This window comes from Danio rerio, chromosome 10 (genome assembly GCF_052040795.2).
Source record: "Danio rerio strain M-AB ecotype USA chromosome 10, GRCz13ab, whole genome shotgun sequence".
In the NCBI taxonomy this organism is placed as follows: Eukaryota; Metazoa; Chordata; class Actinopteri; order Cypriniformes; family Danionidae; genus Danio; species Danio rerio.
This window is the reverse complement of record NC_141030.1, coordinates 24,568,158-24,581,279: the sequence shown is the minus strand read 5'-3', so window position 1 is coordinate 24,581,279 and position 13,122 is coordinate 24,568,158. Positions and strand designations below refer to the sequence as shown.

At 37.9% G+C, this 13,122-nt stretch overlaps 1 protein-coding gene across 1 annotated transcript in view; it reads left to right on the top strand.

The window, feature by feature from the left end:
* pcdh1a (protocadherin 1a) overlaps positions 1–13,122 on the top strand; it is a 139,627-nt gene that overhangs the window by 23,966 nt on the left and 102,539 nt on the right.

The window sequence follows — 13,122 nt, the reverse complement described above, 5'->3', positions numbered from 1 at the left end:
AATCTGGGGTCGCCACAGCGGAATAAACCGCCAACTAATCTAGCATATGTTTTAAGCAGCGGATGCCCTTCCAGTCGCAACCCAGCCCTGGAAAACATCTATACACTCTTGCATTCACACCCACACATACACTACACCCAATTTAGTTTCTTTAATTCACCTATATCGCATTTATTTGGACTTGTGGGGTTATATTTGGACTAAAATCAGCATACTCCAGATGTCTTAATTCTGTTTATTTCGATTATGACCTTATTCCGATTAAATTAATCAAAATTCGCTGTTTGCATGGTAGACTTTTAATCAGAGTATTGTCTTAATTGTATTAAAAATAGTCTGTAGTGTATGTGTGTAAATAGGTGTGTATGGGTGTTTCCCAGTGATGGGTTGCAGCTGGAAGAGCATCTACTGCATAAAACATATGCTGGATAAGTTAACGGTTCATTCCGCTGTGGCGACCCCATATTAATAAAGGGACTAAGCCGAAAAGAAAATGAATGAATTAATTAATAATAAAAAACAATAATATTAATAAAAAATATATAAAAAAATAAATAAAACCATATTTTCAATGAAACAGCTCCAGAAAAACATATTTAGTAATTTGGGGAATCTAATTTTTTATAATTATTTTTACGTCAATGTTGAAAGGTATGACTTAAGCTTATTTCTTGAGGCATGGCATTCCAGACCCTGGCACTGATTTTTGTAGTGAGAACTAATGACATTCTGAAGGGAGTAACACATTAGATGCATTTAAATCCATCATTACAACTAGTTGTTCTGTTTGGTTTAAAGTCATCACAATATCTTCTTTTGTATTCAACTTTATTTCTGTAGTATAAGCATTGAAACAAGTGGAGGGTGAGTAAATGATGACAGAATTTTTATTTTTCACCTCTCCCTGTTTGCACAATATGAAATGGATTGTGATTGTAAGCTTTTTAGACTAGTTTGAGCAACATTTTCAAGAATATAGTCAGTGTTCCAATGCAGAAAGACATTTAAATATCCTTGCACAGAGACGTCCTGATAGATAAAATATAATTACTTTTTTATAGTGTACCCTTGCTCCATGTTTTTCTTTTGTCTGTTCTTTGTTCCTTCGGCTCGCATTATCTTTCACTATGCAAATATAAGTTGTTATTTTGCTCATTCAAAGGCCAACAAGGCCAATCAGATTTCTAAGGTGGCAGTAATGAAGTGGCTCATCCTCGCAGTGTGATGAAAAATCAACTTTGCTGATGTAATTGTCTTGTCATGGGCTTTGCATGATAACTGTGATGCGCATTTCTCTGTTCAATGGGTTGCCATGGAGAACTGAGCCACATCTCTGCATTTGCCGAGGCTTATTTGGAAGCACTGATGATATTAAAATTGAAGACACTATAAATAAAAAGGCAAACAATCTCTGAAGACAGAAAATGCCTTCAGTCTCATATATTTTCATTTCTTTAATATCATTTTCAGATTTGACAGACTGAGAAGATCTTGTTTTGTCATCTCCGCTAACAATCTTTCATTTCAGCAAGCAAAAGGAAACCCCCCAGACAATAGCTGGTAACTCACACATAGAAATATATGCAAATGACACACCTGAGATGGAAGTTCATATTTGGATTTCACAAATGCAAAATATATGTCTTGTATGAAAGATTTATTTAAAGATATTGCAAAAATATATGTAATTACATCTAATATATTTAATGTAATAAGTAAACTATAATTAATAACAAATATGTGCATATTTGTTATTCCGGTGGTTGAAAAAAATATGTAAGTGGTTAATTTTGCAATATTTTAAAAATGCATGTTGCATTTATGATATATTTGATATATGTTAAATCCAAATATGGATTTCTATGTCATATATGTAATTTGCATTTACACTCACTGGCCATTTTATTAGGTACACCTTACTAGTACCAGGTTAAACCCCCTTTTGCATTCAGAACTGCCTTAATCCTTTGTGGCATAGATTCAACAAGGTACTGGAGAAATTCTATTGGATTGAGAGCTGGTGATGGTGGAGGCCATTTAAGTACAGTGAACTTATTGTCATGTTTAAGAGACCAGTCTGTGAGGATTTGCGCTTTATAAGATGGTGTGTTATCCTGTTGGAAGGAGCCATCAGAAAATAGGTACACTGCGGTCATAAAGGTGTGGACATGGTTAGCAACAAAACTCTGGTAGGCTGGCATTGACATGATGCCCACTTGGTACTAATGGGCCTAAAGTGTACCAAAAAAATATCCCCCTCACCATTACACCACCAGCAGCAGCCTGAACCATTTATAAAAGGATGGATAGAACCCTGTTGTTGACGCCAAATTCTGACCCTACCACCCGAATGTTGCAGCTGAAATCGAGACTCATTAGACCAGAAAACATTTTTCCAATCTTCTATTGTCCAGTTTTGGTGAGCTTGTGCAAATTGTAGCCTCAGTTTCCTGTTCTTAGCTGACAGCAGTGGCACCCGCTTTGGTATTTTGCTGCTGTAGCCCATCCGCCTCAAGGTTTGACGTGTTGTGCATTCAGAGATACTCTTCTGCATACCTAGGGTATACAGAGTGTTTAATTTGAGTTACTGTTGCATTTCTATCAGCTCAAACCAGTCTGGCCATTCTCCGCTGACATCAACAAGGCATTTGTGCCCACAGAATTGCAGATTACTGCATATTTTCTCTTGTTCTGACCATTCTCTGTAAACCCTAGAGATGGTTGAGCGTGAAAATTGCAGTAGATCAGCAGTTTCTGAAATACTCAGACAAGCATGTCTGGCGCCAACAATCATGCCATCTAAAAATCACTTAAATCACCTTTTTTACCCATTCAGATGCTCTGTTTGAACTGAAGCAGATCGTCAGTTGCTGCCATGTGATTGGCTGTTTTGAAATTTGCGTCAACGAGCAGTTGGACAGTTGTACCTAATAAAGTGGCCTGTGAGTGTATTTCCATATATCAGATTTCTATATGGGTTTAGTAGAAATTAGCTTACCAAGAACCTACCTCAAAACCAATCTGAAGGATCATACCAGTTTAATTCCGTCTTGTCAGAAGGAAGGAAATGTCAGCTACTTAACTGTATTTTCAGCCTCAAAAACTGCTTTTGACTTTCCGAATCCAATGGGATTCAGTTATAGTGGACAATGGCCTCTGTCATGCCTCTGGGTCAGTGGGAAAGTTTCATCTGCAGAGTGAAACAAGGACAAAGGCCTCTCAGACAGAAATCTCGGCCCATTAAAGTGGTCGAGAGCCGAACACAATCCATTAAGCTCCATTAGGAAGGTATACATTCACACATGCATTCACACCTTAACAGCCTTGCAGTGGTGTGTTGTTACACTTACAATCAAGTTTCATTATTCAGACTCTTCATTCATACATAATGCAAGTTACAAACTAGCAAGAGAAAACGCGGTTTCATATTTGACCATGATACATGTCGCTGCAGTGAAGATGCCTGGGGGCAGACTTGCTAGAGCTTTACTTTTATAAACCTACTGTTAATATCACTTACTGCAAGCGTATCATGACGGTAATTTGCATTGGAAATCATCAGGGCATACGGAAGGATGATGGCAGGAAATAAAGGAACAGTCCTGCAGCCATGACAAGCTGCTCTAATTCTCTGGTTTTGAGCTGTCAGTGACTCAATCATGCATCACATCCTGGCACAAACAAACAAGAAGATACAACTAAATCAATTCTTCAAATCCAGCGTTCATCGTCAGAGGCTTGTCAGTCAAGCCCCTCGACAGCCCCAAGACGGCCTTGCTCTTATGCTGAGATGTCAACGAGCAAACTCAACTTCTGACCCCGTCAAAATACAAGTCCTAATAGGATCTGCCACTCTTTATCTACATACCCGAAACAGAAGTGTGCAGTTTTGGAGAAACCAGCACACCAATTATGTTTAAATTGTTCAACCCACATATTCAGCGGCAAGCATGTTTAAGGCCTAGTTTAATATCCGAGGCTTCAAAACTATGCGTAGTCATGATGGAAAACATTAATTTTCTTGTGTCCTGGATTGGAGAATAATCCACTTACCGGCGAGAAAAAAGTGAGAAACCACAGAAAAAGTGCCGAGGAGATATGCTGTTGCATAATTCTCTCTCCTGCTTTTGCTGGCTGACATGAGCAGTGATCATTATTTCTCTCACTGTCTTCACCCCACTGGGAAGGTAGGATATTAGAATATTTCATGAATATTGAGCTCTCCCTGGCTTTTTGGCAGTGGCAGAAATGATGTTCTTCGCTGTTTCATGTTGGCAGTAAAAGGAACAAGGCTTAATTGCGTAAGTCTATAAAATGGGGCGAGAAAGAAGAGCTTCGCACAATGTGAATTGTTCTGACGCGCCTCCTTGTATTAGTCTCAACAGCGTCAGCCCCAATGTATATCAGGATATGGAGTAAAAAAAGAGCGCTGAATACATTTTTCAGACTGTTCATTTCCAAACTCACCATTATGGCAATACACGCTCCAATCCACTCGGGATCGAAGAACAGTACATTTGCAATTTTATATTGGTCTGTGTATGTGGTGTTGATTTCTATTTAAATGGATGATATTTCTTACAACATTGATTCCGGAAGCTTTTCTCCAACCCCCCTGCAGAATTGGTCACTGGTGTTGAATAACGCGGCTACACTTGATCCAGATCCAATATTTTCCACGATGTTGGAATCCCTTGTCTGACTAATAACTGGTGTGAAAGAAAAAACAAGAGGAGAGATTCACAGAGAGAGCGTCCACTGCCGTCTAATCCTTTATTTCCCATGTTAAGAGATTCTTCGGGTGAGTGCTCTAAAGCGCGTTCAGAGATGATTATTTGCATGGCAGTCTCACGCTCTTATCTGGATAGAAGGCATGTTTAAACACAAAGGCCACTGAGAGGAGAGGCAGAGATAGCAGTGGACAATGCACCAGTGATAATTATCTGTCCAAAAGCACTTGTCAGGATGATGAAATCCAATTAAAGCTCTTTAAAAAAGCCAGAAAATGGGATAAAACCACCAAGTCAATGCACGAACGGTGGTCCTTCAGGGAAAGGAGGAGTGTGGTCATTTAAGTAGATATCACTGCTGCCCGGAAAGCTCCAAGTGGGAGGGATTATACCGTGAGTAGGTTGGGTTTAGGTGGTGTAGGTGGAGCAGATATTAACTACTGTAGATTATTAAAGTTTGTCGAGACAAACTTTGAGGCTGACAGTTTTAAAAAAGTGCAGACAGATAAATGGATAAAGATAGAAAGCGGGCGGGCGGGGGGATGGAAGGACGGATGGACAGACAGATAGATAAAATGGTGTTCTATATGTAGTCCTTAATGTTTAGTAAGCATTTCTAGCATGTTAAAGCATTTAGATAATCATTATTAGCATGTAGCTATTCACTGCTAGCATGTGAACCATACACAAATTACAGTGTGCTAGCATGAGTCAAACAAGCCAACCCCTGCGTCTCTACGATGTTCTGATGCTGAGATATAGCTGCTGTTATATGGTTGCTAGGTTAGTCTGTTTTGTTGCTATGTTGTTGATTGACAGCTTAGACTGATGATGTATCAAAGCTTCTTGCCAGTATGGTAAATTTAAATCAACCCCCATACCTCTATAACACTGCAGCATGAAGATATCAATCTTGGCGTTTATAATAGCAGTCTATGGGGCAGTTGCTAGGGTGCAGTGTCTGATTGTTAAGGTGTGACTAAAAAATTAAAAGACCATTAGTTGTTGGCTGCTGGCTAGACTGAGTTAAAAGAGGTCAGGTATAAGTCTGTATGATAGTCTGATGCAGAGTTATGAGACATTTTGACCCAATGTTAAGTCAATGACAGTCTTTTGCAATAGAAGTCTATGGGACAGTTTCTAAGATCTAAAAGTGGTTGCTAGGGTGTGGCTAGAAAGTTATTCAGTTAATGGCATTTTGGTAGTCAGAGTTAAATGAGCCTGCTAGAAGTCAGTGTTACAGTCCGTCACAGAGTTATGAGGTCACAAAGTTTAGTCCAATGTTGAGTTAATGGGATTTTTCTGACTGTCCCAGGACAGTTTAAAAAAAAAAACGAAAGTCGGATCAGTCAGAAAAGGTATAGCAACCGGAGTCAGAATAGTGTGAAGGTTTGACCTAAGTTTGGTAGTCATGGCTTTAAAGCCCTAGAGAGATATCTTCAGAATGTTTAGTCTAAGAAGAATAATAGCACGTTTTAATAGGATTTCAATAGGTTTGCTTTCACAAGCCAGCCTAATAAAACCCATCAGGTTACTGTGAGGTTGGGTTCAGGGTTAGGGTAGGTGTAGACATTAATAAAACACAACATGTTACTGTGGGGTTGGGTTTAGGGTTGGGGTAGACATCAATAAAACACAACAGGTTAATGGGAGTTTCGGTTTAGGGTTGGGGTAGGTGTAGACATTAATAAAACACAACATGTTACTGTGGGGTTGGTTTTATGGTTGGGGTAGACATTAATAAAACACAACATGTTATTGTGAGGTTGGGTTTAGGGTTGGGGTAGACATCAATAAAACACAACAGGTTACTGTAGGATTGAGTTTAGGGTTGGGGTAGGTGCAGACATTTATAAAGCACAATATTGGACTTCGTGTCACATACAAGACTTTAAATAAATGAAAACTCCAGGTTTGTACACCCCTCTTGGAACTCGAAGGACCACCCACTTGGAGCTCAAGTCCCACCCACTTGGAGCTGGTTCCGACCTCCGTTTGTACCCTTCTCTCTTCATTAGCTTTATGAACTTGACCGACATGTTTTGCACGCATTTTCCTTGCCCTCGCTTTCTCGAGGCGATACAACACTACCACACAACAATTGCTGCACTGTCAGCACAGATTAGACAAACATCCAATCTCTTTTACTCATGTTTTTCTGTTTCCATAATATGAGAAGATAATTGATGATAATAACACATCATTATCAGCGTTATTTCTATGACTGTAATCAGGATGCAGAGCAGATGCCCTTATCTGCAGTCGCTGACATGGCTCTCAGTTGTCCATTATGCGCTTGGATACACAGAAGAATTCAGGTTAATTATCTAGCTGCTGGAAAACACTCTATTCGCTCCCGGTTGGGGTTCGAACCGGGAGCCAGCAGGTCACCTGCTTGACTGTGCACCATGAAAGAGAGGAAGAAAGGATCATGTTATATTGCGAAATTGCTTTATATTATGTTGGTAATATCAAAGTTTGGACAGTTGCATCATTAAAGCTCCGCTGGATGTGAATTGGAAAGGCACAGAGAGAGTTTACTGCAGTAGCTGCGCTCTGCATTCATTACACACTGATGCCTTCTGAGTGGACACACAATACCAATAAACGAGTTTATCCAATTCTGCGGGCAGTGCATTCTGGACTGCTACCTCAGCTGTGGCCTTCCTCGCATCCTACAGCTATATCAGTCCCAGCAGGATAGAGAAAGTTAGTGAGAGAGCATAAGAGAGAGGGCGAAAGAAACTATTTTTTTAGTTGTCTGTTTCGAAGGAAAAGTACCTAGGCTTGTATATTGCAGATATTTTGAAACCAGTTAGTCGCTTGCCTGAACCAGAAAGTGCTATAACACCTGGAGAGAGCTATCCATGAACATTCACATTCATCTCAATGGCGCCTGGCACAAGATCCCCTGGAAGCTCACACTAAAGGATCTGCCATCTTTTGTTCATGGACTCAGTCCCAAAGCACTCGCTAGTGACTATGGAAGGCGAGGGAAAATACACACTTTTAGCCAAAACTAGCAGGTTTCTTCTATAGTAAAATTAAACATTTGTGTTTAAAATGCAGCTATTTTTTTTATTTAATCAGAATACAGATATTTTGAAAATAATATTTTTAATAAAATTAATATTTTTTTAGGTTGTTTTATTATACATAGGGCATATGTTAGCAGGAGGAGGTTAATGGTTTGATGCTGAGTCAAACTAGACAATGCATTAGACAAATTGCAATTTAGAAGTTGTTTTTATTTAAAGGGCACCTATGATGAAGATCATCTTTCTGTAGCTGGTTGAACAGAACTCTGTGTAGGTATAGTGTGTTCATAGTCATATTGGGGTCATATAAACGCAATTAGTCTTTAAATTTCCTGACGTTAAAATAGGATTCAAATCCCTGACATTTTGATGCCCACTGCAACGTGACGTATAATGTGGTTTCCCCACCCACTGATTTAATTGACAGCCACATATTAACATTACCATTGTAATGCATATAATAATATCAACAAGACAGGACATGCACAAAACTACTGGGATTGCAAGATCTGTTCAGCTCGCTGTGATCATCAATCATAATCAAATGTGATTAAAATGAGTTCTAAAAGTTGAAAAAAGTGGATGTTTGTAATGAATTACAGCAATTTTACCATCTTTACTTGATCACTAAAGCTGTGAGTCAGTACAATTATAAAAGAAGATGCTTCAATCTCGGTTTGTGGATATTAAAGCAGGTTTATTTTGTACATCAACATAACGGATGTTCATACAGCAGTGGAGCAGTGCAAAAACAGTGCAAAGTTAAAATGCGACTGCTGTGTGTGTGCGTGAATTTTGTAATGACATTGTGTGTGACTCATCATTGCAGAAATGCTTGAATTAACTCCACAACTAATAAATCAAACAATAATTGGGAAAGACCTTACCAGTGTTGGGGAGATTACTTTAGAAATGTAATAGATTACAATTACAAATTACCCTCTTTTAAATGTAATAAGTAGTAGACTTTTTCAATTACTTTATAAAAGTAAAATAACTGAATACATCTGATTACTTTCTGATTATTTTTATGTTTCTAATGGACTTTTTTTTTTTACAATTGAAATAAATATTTACATATCTTAATAGAATAAAACAAGTGTTAATATTTGTTTTGTTGAACAAATCTCATATCTAATAGTAAATCAGGAACAAAAGTGTAAAAAAAGTATAAAAAATAGCTCTCTGTCCATATTATACACAGTTTTGGGTTGAAACAACACATTTTTGTTGACATGTATTTTTGATAAAAGAAGTAGTTTATTCATTCATTAATATTAACAGCATATAATTAGGCTCTGGATGAGGTTTTAAGTATGTTTCACCAGTCATCTTTTAGTACCTACAATATTAGCAAACTCTTTCTTGACATTCATGCAAGTTTTTTGCTGCTATAATATGTATACATAATATAAACAGTGCTGCGTTGCACAGATATATTACTTACTGATAGGCTTTATAGGAAAATCTCACCCAGTCTTTGCTGCGCCTCCCTGACAGTACTCTCAAATCCCCCTTGGGAGGCGCAGCACACACTTTGATAAACCTACACTAGAGGATTTGTCCAGACTTGAGAAACCACACACCTATAGACTGTAGTAACAATTTAACAGTAGCAATTCAACAGACACAATATGTCACAGAAACTCGCAAGATCAAATGTTTCTTTAGAGGAAAACATATTTGGAGAAAGATCAACATTGTCAAATGGATTTCCCAGTGAGAAGAAAAAGAAAAGGTATGGGTGAAATCCCTTGTCATTTGTTATACAAGTCAGTTTTGTGACGTGTTTGTGGCTGCCATGTGCCAAAGCATGCAACATCCAGTTGGTAAAACAGCAAATTTTAAATCAAATAATTGGGATTGAGGAGCCTCAATGTTTTCAGGTGCAGTTCAGGAACACACAATTCAGGATTTTATATACACTTATACACTTTTAGGAATGAATTCCTATAAAAAGCTGGTTTGGGATTCACCTGACCCTAATTAATCATGTTTCATTGGGAATTTTAAGTTAGCAAGATACTTTAAAGAGCCCCTATTTTGCATTATAAAAGGTCATATTTTGGTTTTGGAGTCTCCAACAACAGTCTGATAAGCATGCAAGGTCAAAAAACGCTTTTATTGTCTTATAATATGCATTTTCTTTTTTTACCCAAATATCCCAATGACTCCCATATGAATCGTTCAGCAATTAATTTGTTCCCAAACCCCTCCTTAGCATGAGGCTAATCTGCTGTGATTGGTCCGATGACCCAGTCTGTTGTGATTGGTCAACTGGTTCAGCGCGAAACAGAGAAAAATGCCCTCTACGGCGATGAAGAAGCAGATTATGTGAGATTACAATGTAGGAATGCAAAAAAGCAATGCAACTGCGATGCAATACAAATTACCAGCATATTACTCCACTCTTAACCTTAACCACAAGTAATAACAACAAAACACATCAGTATTATCAGTATTAATCCACACAGTGACAAAAGTTGAACTATTTTGAAAATTAACAGCATGTGTATAGGAAGAGCTGAAGCTTGTCATAGCAAAGACAAATGGACCGTGAGTTCAGAAACACATTTAACACTAAATCGGTAAAGGAAGAAGCAGGCATCAAGATTTAAACATGGTTTTGGACGCAATATGTGAATAGCTCCATACAGATTTAACCTGAGAAAAACAGTACAAGCACTGATATATATATATATATATATATATATATATATATATATATATATATATATATATATATATATATATATTAGATAAGTGATTACAAGCCGCACTGAGTAATTACAACTTACAACACACAACTAAATACATATTTTGCAAACTACACGAAACGAGGCAACAATTTTAATTAAACTTACATGTTATGATGCTGAGGAAGAAGAAACTAATCCATATGAACTGCAAGAGTTACTGACAAAGTCCTTGTCAAAGTCTAACAAAGTCCCAAACATAATAGTCTCTGCTGCTCCTTCCTATAATGACAAATGGCTGATGAGTCCCATGTTGCAGTGTTTAAACACGGTGCACTTTCAGATTTAAACCTAAGCTGGATGTTTTCATTCACTTAGAGTTGTGTTACACACTGCATGGAAGGTCATTTTCAAAAACCCATAATAGTGGCTCTTTAAAAAAAACATATGTTTGTTCAGCAAGGAAACATTACATTGATCCAAACTGACAGCAAACTCTTTTACAGTGTTACACAACATGTTTCAAATAAATTGTGATGTTCTGAATTTTATATCCAATAAAGAGCCTTGAAAAACCACCGCTGAAGAAAACGTTACTGCGATTTATAAAATCAAAAAACATATATGAAGAATATAAAATAGTCCTTGTACAATTCTGTTGTTACCACCAGATAGGGTCAAGTGTCCAGGTTAGGACGATTGCTAAAGAAATTTGCCCTTTATTTAAGACAAAGATCTTTTCTGTTTTATGGAGTATAAATAAACTGTTCGGCCTGGATAAAGACAATCAAAAGGATCCTTGAGAAGCTCTGTAGAACAGGATTGAGGATTTCCTATAAAGCTCCTCCTCAGGCTAGTGTGTATATCACAGTATATGTGTGAGTGTGTGTGTGTATGTGTGTGTGTGTGTGTGTGTGTGTGTGTGTTCATGTGCATGAGCCAGTGGGGGGACTTTGAAGGGGGTTTCAGGGAAAGGATTCATTCTTGCTGTTATGAGGAAGAAGCAAACCAATTGGACAGTGACAAATGAACCATAACCTTTTCTCCTCCAAGTGCTGCTCCCCCGTTACCCCCTCGTCTCCCTCTTTCATTCTTTTCTCCTCTGTCTCCTGCTTATATTGTCTTTGTCTGCTTCTTTTGAAATGTCTTTGTGTTCGGCATGTCTCTGAAGAAATGGCTCAGGGCAAGGTCTCAACGTGTGACATGAGTAACACCAAACATTTAATTCCAAAATTGGTCTGAATCGGGCTTGTGTTCTCTTCTAAATTGAACTATTATATTATATTATATTATATTATATTATATTATATTATATTATATTATATTATATTATATTATATTATATTATATTATATTATATTATATTATATTATTAATAATTTGATCCGTGTGCCCTTAAAATATTAAATATGAAAGCTTCAAGATTAAATTCAACAAATCCAACTCATAAATGGAAAGAGAGCCATATTGCATTACATATTCTATTACCACCATTGACTTCTTAATGTGTATTTAAAATAATACAGTCCATTCCATGTGGGATTTTAGGTTCAGGGATAGGCGAGTAAGCTCTATCTGTAATTACTATCCTTACAATAGACATTTTTGCTTGAGTTTTGAATAGAAATGCCAGGGACGGAGACTATTAATTGCTTGGCTACATCTGCACTTGTTTTTTCACTCTCTTGCACTTTGCATTTTTCCCTCCATGTTTTTTTTTCCCCCTCGTTTGGATGCCAAGTAGTGCAGGCTGATAAGAAGAGAAGAGCAGGGCCACCCTGATGCTCACTGAGCCTGTCTATCTCCCACTCTCCATGCTCTCTGTGGTAATGCTAATGCGATGGGCCAGTCCGCTAAAGCCTCTACACTTCATAACCAGAACACAAGACGCTGCGTCACACAGCTCAACCGCTTCGCTTAGCAGCACACCAGTATCTGCTCCAAATAGCATAGGATACTACAACAAAACTGCCACAGCGAGAGCGTGGCAGCTAAAGATAGCCTGTGGTATCGACAAAATTGGGGAAAAAAATAAAACATAAATATTGGCTGTTTGCAACACGATGATAGAAGGTAATTAACAATACCATAACGCAGTATAGCATGAAATGAGAGAGTTTTGGAGATTGGTTTCGGGCCCTTTGAGAGGGGTTTCAGCGCGCTTTTGAAATTATCTAGTGTTCACTGTGGCGTGCAATTATGTGTTAGATTGTTTGTAAGACTATCATGGTTCTTCAGCATTTATTACAGCATTTAAAGACCTTGGAGAGGCAGATGTTTTCATTACTTTGCTAATACGTAAACACTTTGAATACAATTGTTCTGAATTGCTACACTTATGTAATCGCTTTCTAAAAAAAAAAGACTGTATGTTGGTTGCTTGCTATGTCAATCACTGGAATCAGATTCTTATGGCCCGTTTCTACTGAGTGGTACAGCATGGTACGGGTTGGTACAGGTCACCTTTATTAGGCCTGCGTTTCCACTGCAAAAAGGGTACCAATGGTTACCCTTACAGTCTCTGATATGTTACCAATTACATAAAAACTACACACAACATACATTTAGCCCTTATTAAGCTTCAAAAACAACACACAGCATATTTACTTTATTCTCTGCGGATGAGCGGGTGCAGCCATTTGAATCATTTTGGCTCGA